This window comes from Triticum dicoccoides, chromosome 3B, assembly GCF_002162155.2.
Source record: "Triticum dicoccoides isolate Atlit2015 ecotype Zavitan chromosome 3B, WEW_v2.0, whole genome shotgun sequence".
NCBI classification, from domain to species: Eukaryota; Viridiplantae; Streptophyta; class Magnoliopsida; order Poales; family Poaceae; genus Triticum; species Triticum dicoccoides.
In genome coordinates this window covers 264994653-265000912 of record NC_041385.1, presented here as the reverse complement: position 1 = coordinate 265000912, position 6260 = coordinate 264994653, and positions in this window count along the sequence as shown.

Here is a 6260-nt window from a genome sequence, read left to right as displayed (position 1 = left end):
GTTATTATTATATTTCTTTGTTCATGATAATTGGCTGTTATTCATGCTATAATTGTATTATCCGGAAATCGTAATACACGTGCGAATACATAAACCACAACATGTCCCTAGTGAGCCTCTAGTTGACTAGCTCGTTGATCAACAGATAGTCATGGTTTCCTGACTATGGACATTGGATGTCATTGATAACGGGATCACATTATTAGGAGAATGATGTGATGGACAAGACCCAATCCTAAGCATAGCTCAAAGATCGTGTAGTTCATTTAGCTAGAGCTTTTCCAAATGTCAAGTATCATTTCCTTAGACCATGAGATTGTGCAACTCCCGGATACCGTAGGAGTGCTTTGGGTGTGCGAAACGTCACAACGTAACTGGGTGACTATAAAGGTGCACTACGGGTATCTCCGAAAGTGTCTATTGGGTTGGCACGAATCGAGACTCGGATTTGTCACTCTGTATGACGGAGAGGTATCTCTGGGCCCACTCGGTAATGCATCATCATAATGAGCTCAATGTTACCAAGTGTCTGGTCACGGGATCATGCACTACGGTACGAGTAAAGTGACCTGCTGGTAACGAGATTAAACGAGGTATTGGGATATCGACGATCGAGTCTCGGGCAAGTAACGTACCGATTGACAAAGGGAATTGTATACGGGATTGCTTAAATCCTCGACATCGTGGTTCATCCGATGAGATCATCGAGGAGCATGTGGGAGCCAACATGGGTATCCAGATCCCGGAGAGGCGTCTCGGTCATGTATGCATGTCTCCCGAACCCGTAGGGTCTACACACTTAAGGTTCGGTGACGCTAGGGTTGTATAGATATGAGTATGCAATAAACCGAAAGTTGTTCGGAGTCCCGGATATGATCCCGGACGTCACGAGGAGTTCCGGAATGGTCCGGAGGTAAAGAATTATATATAGGAAGTCAGGTTTCGGCCATCGGGAAAGTTTCGGGGGTCACCGGTATTGTATCGGGACCACCGGAAGGCTCCCGGGGGTCCACCGGGTGGGGCCACCTATCCCGGAGGGCCCCATGGGCTGAAGTGGGAGGGGATCCAGCCCCTGGTGGGCTGGTGTGCCCCCCCTTGTGCCCCTCCTGCGCCTAGGGTTGGGAAACCCTAGGGGTGGGGGCGCCTCCACCTGGCTTGGGGGGCAAGCCACCCCCTGGCCGCCGCCCCCCTTGGAGATCCCATCTCCTAGGGCCGGCGCCCCCCTTAGGGGCCCTATATAAAGAGGGGGGAGGGAGGGCAGCCGCACCCATGCTCTTGGCGCCTCCCTCTCCCCCTACTACACCTCTCCCTCTCGCAGAAGCTTGGCGAAGCCCTGCCGAGATCGCTGCTGCATCCACCACCACGCCGTCGTGCTGCTGGATCTTCATCAACCTCTCCCCCCCCTTGCTGGATCAAGAAGGAGGAGACGTCTTCCCCAACCGTATGTGTGTTGAACGCGGAGGTGCTGCCCGTTCAGCACTAGGATCTTCGGTGATTTGGATCACGACGAGTACGACTCCCTCAACCCCGTTCTCTTGAACGCTTCCGCTCGATCTACAAGGGTACGTAGATGCACTTCTCTCTCTCGTTGCTAGATGAACTCATAGATTGATCTTGGTGAAACCGTAGGAATTTTTTTATTTTCTGCAACATTCCCCAACACAACAACCGTTTGGCGGTCATGCCACATGATTGCTTTCAAGGCCGCAACAACCGTTTGGCGCTCAGGTCACATGATTGCTTTCAAGGCCGCAACAGTCGTTTGGCACCCAGGCCACATGATTGCTTTCAAGGCCGCAATAGCTGTGGTTTTACTTAGCTCACTGTGAGTCGGTTCTCACGTGACATAAGCCGCCATCTTAACCTTAGCGAGTCCAGGGTATTTGAAAAGATTAATTGTTAAGAGTTCGGCGGGTCACCTAGTGGAGTAGCAAGTTGCAAACAGGCAGGTGAAACCTATAAAAAGTGGTATTCAAGCCGGTCAAGATGGTAAGAAAGCTAAACCCAGCGGTTGGAAGCCGCCAAGTTACCTTATGATCAATCAATAAAGGCTCAGATACTCAGAAATGAAACGACAGAGGCCCCGTAATTTGGGGATGCCGGTTTTTTTATATTGATCATAAAAAGTTATATACATTGACAAAAGTATGTACAAAGATAAGAGTCAGCGGCTCAAGTGTAATTAGGCCAAAGATGTGCAATATTCCATGGATGGCGGGTCTCCTCATCCAACTTGCAAGAATCCTTGTGCTCATGCACATCAATGAGGTAATACGACCCATTATTCAGATTCTTGCTGCCACAAAGGGTCCTTCCCACGGTGGGGATAACTTGTGCATATCTGTTTGATCTTGGCTGAGCCGGAGCACCAAGTCACCTTCTTGAAATACCCGTCTCTTAACTCTACGGTTATGATAGCGACACAAATCTTGTTGATATATCACCGAACGAGCCGCCGCCAGGTCACGCTCCTCATCCAAAGCATCGAGTGCATTTTGACATGCTATTTCATTACCAGCTTCAACATAAGCCGCCACATGAGGCGAGTCATGACAGATATCACTTGGAAGAACCGCCTCTGCACCGTAAACCATGAAGAAAGGCGTATAGCATGTTGACCTATTGGGGGTGGTATGGATACTCCAAAGTACTGAAGGTAACTCCTCAACCCAACAAAACCCGGTGTTCGCTGCAAAGGAACCATAAGCCGGGGCTTCATACCTCTCAAGATTTTTTGATTAGCCCTCTTAGGTTGACCGTTAGACTACGTATGAGACAAAAAAGATACATCAATACGAATATGCCCTCGTTGACATAATTCCTTCATAGCACCCTTAGACAGATTAGTGCCATCATCAGTTATGATACTACAAGGGTAACCAAAATGGAAGATCAATTTTTTAACAAACTGAACTGTCGTTGCCGCATCACACTTGCTGACCGGCTCTGCTTCACCCCACTTAGTAAATTTGTCAACCGCCACCAAGAGGTGGGTTTTCTTATCCTTAGACCTCTTGAAAGGTCCAACCATATCAAGCCCCCCAGACTACAAATGACCAAGTAATTGGAATCATCCTCAACTACTGAGCTGGCACATGAGCCCATCGAGAAAATTTCTGACATCCTTCGCACTTACTGACGATATCCACTGCGTCAGCATGAGCTGTCAACCAATAAAATCCATGACGAAAAGCTTTAGCCACTAAAGACTTAGAGCCGGCATGATGACCACAATCACCTTCATGGATCTCTAAAATCTCATGGCCCTCTTCGGGAGAAACACAACGCTGGAACACACCTATTATGCCGCATCGGTGTAACTCACCATTGACAATAGTCATAGACTTAGACCACCGGGTTATCTGCCTAGCCAAAGTTTTATCCTCGGGTAACTCGCCCCGGGTCATATAAGCCAAGTGGGGAAGTGTCCAATCAAGAATAGCATCGAGAGCCACCACCAACTGTGCCTCTGGGTCAGGAATAGCAAGATCCTCTTCTGATGGTAACTTGACTGAAGGATTATGCAATACATCAAGAAACACATCAGGGGGTACCGACTTAGGTTGAGACCCAAGCCGGCTCTAAGCATCAGCCACCTCATTCTTCCTTCGATCAAGATGCTCCACCTGATAACCCTTGAAGTGACCAGCAATATTATCAATCGCCTGGTGATAAGCCGCCATGAGCGGGTCTTTGGAATCCCAAGTGCCTGAAACTTGCTGAGCCACCAGATCTGAGTCGTCAAAACACCTGACCCGGCTTAAATTCATCTCTTTGGCCATTCGAAGGCCATGGAGCAAAGCCTCATATTCATCCGCGTTGTTAGTACAAGGCAACATCAACCTTAAAACATAACAAAATTTGTCACCTTGTGGGGAAGTCAAAATAACTCCAGCCCCCAAGCCTTCTAATTGCTTGGACCCATCGAAGTGAATAGTCCAATATGTGTTATCAGGCTTCTCCTCAGGCATCTGCAACTCCTTCCAGTCATTGATGAAATCCTCAAGAGCCCAAGACTTAATAGCTGTCCTTGGCACATACTTCAAACCATGGGGACCGAGCTCAATGGCCCACTTAGCCACTCGGCCTGTAGCCTCTCTGTTCTGAATAATATCTCCCAAAGGAGCAGAACTTCCCACAGTAATAGGATGGCATAGAAAATAATGCTTCAGCTTACGACTGGCCATGAACACGCCATATACCAGTTTCTGCCAATGTGGGTATCGCTGTTTAGACTCAATTAACACCTCACTGGCATAATAAGCCGGCCTCTGGATTGGGTACTTCTTACCCTTCTACTTGTGCTCCACCACAATCGCCACACTGACAGCCCTACTATTAGCTGCCACATATAAGAGCAAGGGCTCTTTCTCAATGGGAGCCGCAAGACGGGCGACTCAGCTAACTATTTTTTGAGTGCCTCAAACGCCTCATTAGTAGCATCACTCCAAATAAAATGATATGTTTTCTTCATCATCTGGTACAATGGAATTGCTTTCTCACCCAGACGGCTTATGAACCGGCTTAAGGCCGTGATACGACGTGCCAAGCGCTGGACATCATTGACACACGCCGGCTTAGCCAATGAAATGATAGCTTTAATCTTCTTCGGGTTAGCTTCAATGCCCCCCTCTGAGATCAGAAAACCCAAGAGCTTGCCTGCAGGCACACCAAAAACACACTTGGCCGGGTTAAGCATCATCCTGTAGACTCGGAGATTATCAAAGGTCTCCTTCAAATCATCCAACAGAGTCCCCTTCTTTTGGACTTGACAACAATATCATCCACATAAGCATGAACATTGCGTCCAATATGGTTATGAAAACAGTTCTGGACACAATGCTGATAAGTCGCCTGTGCATTCTTGAGCCCAAAAGGCATAGAAACATAGCAGAAAGCTCCAAAAGGTGTTACAAAAGCCGTCTTCTCTTGGTCTTTAACTGCCATCTTAATTTGATGATAACCACAATAAGCATCTAGGAAGCACAAACGCTCACAACCCGTCGTGGCATCTATAATCTGATCAATACGGGGAACAGCAAAAGGATCAGTTGGACAAGCCTACTGAGGTTTGTATAATCCACACACTTATGCCAGGTGCTATTTTCTTAAGCACTAGCACAGGGTTGGTCAACCACTCAGGGTGAAAAACTTCAATGATGAACCCGGCTGCCAAGAGCCGGGCCACCTCTTCACCAATAGCCTTACATCGCTCTTCATTAAATCAGCGAAGGAACTGTTTCACCGTTTTAAACTTAGGATCAATATTAAGAGTGTGCTCAGTGAGTTCTCTTGGTACACCTGGCATGTCTGAAGGCTTCCATGCAAAGATGTCCCGATTCTCACGGATGAACTCGATGAGCGCGCCTTCCTATTTTGGATCCATGTTAGCACTGATGGTGAACTGCTAAGATGAGTCGCCAGGGACAAAGTCAGCCTGCTTAGTATCATCAGCTGACTTAAACTTCAACAAAGGGTCTTGCTCAGTGGTCGGCTTCTTCAAACGGGACATGTCAGCTGGATCAACATTATCTTTAAAAAATTTGAGCTCCTCTGTGGCGCAAGCCGACTCAGCATATGCAACATCTCCTTCCTCACATTCCAATGCAATTCTTCAATCACCATGGACTGTAATTGTGCCCTTACACCCTGGCATTTTAAGCTATAAATAAACATAACAAGGCCGCTCCATAAACATGGCGTAAGCCGGCCGCCCAAATAAAGCATGATAAGGACTCTTGATTTTAACCACTTCAAACCACGTCTCTGCTCTGAAATCATAGTCATCGCCAGAGGCCACTTCCAAAGCAATCTTCCCAACTAGGTATGCCGACTTACCAGGCACCACACCATGAAAAACTGCAGATGACGGTTTGAGCTCCTTATCAGTTAAATTCATCCTGCGGAAAGTATCATAATAAAGGATACTGATACTACTGCCATCGTCCATGAGCACTTTAGTGAATTTATAACCCCCAACCTGAGGGGCTACTACCAATGCTAGTTTACCTGGATTCTCAACCCGGGGCGGGTGATCCGCTCTACTCCATGTGATTGGATGCTCTGACCACCATAGATACCGAGGTACCGCCGGCTCAATCGCACTGACCGCATGTTTATGAACCTTCTGATCTCGCTTGTAGAGACTTGTGGTGAAAACATGATACTGACTACTGTTGAGCTGCTTCGGATTGCTCTGGTATCATGACTGATGCTGCTGATTACCCTGGCCAGATTATTGGTTATAACACCCTAGTTGC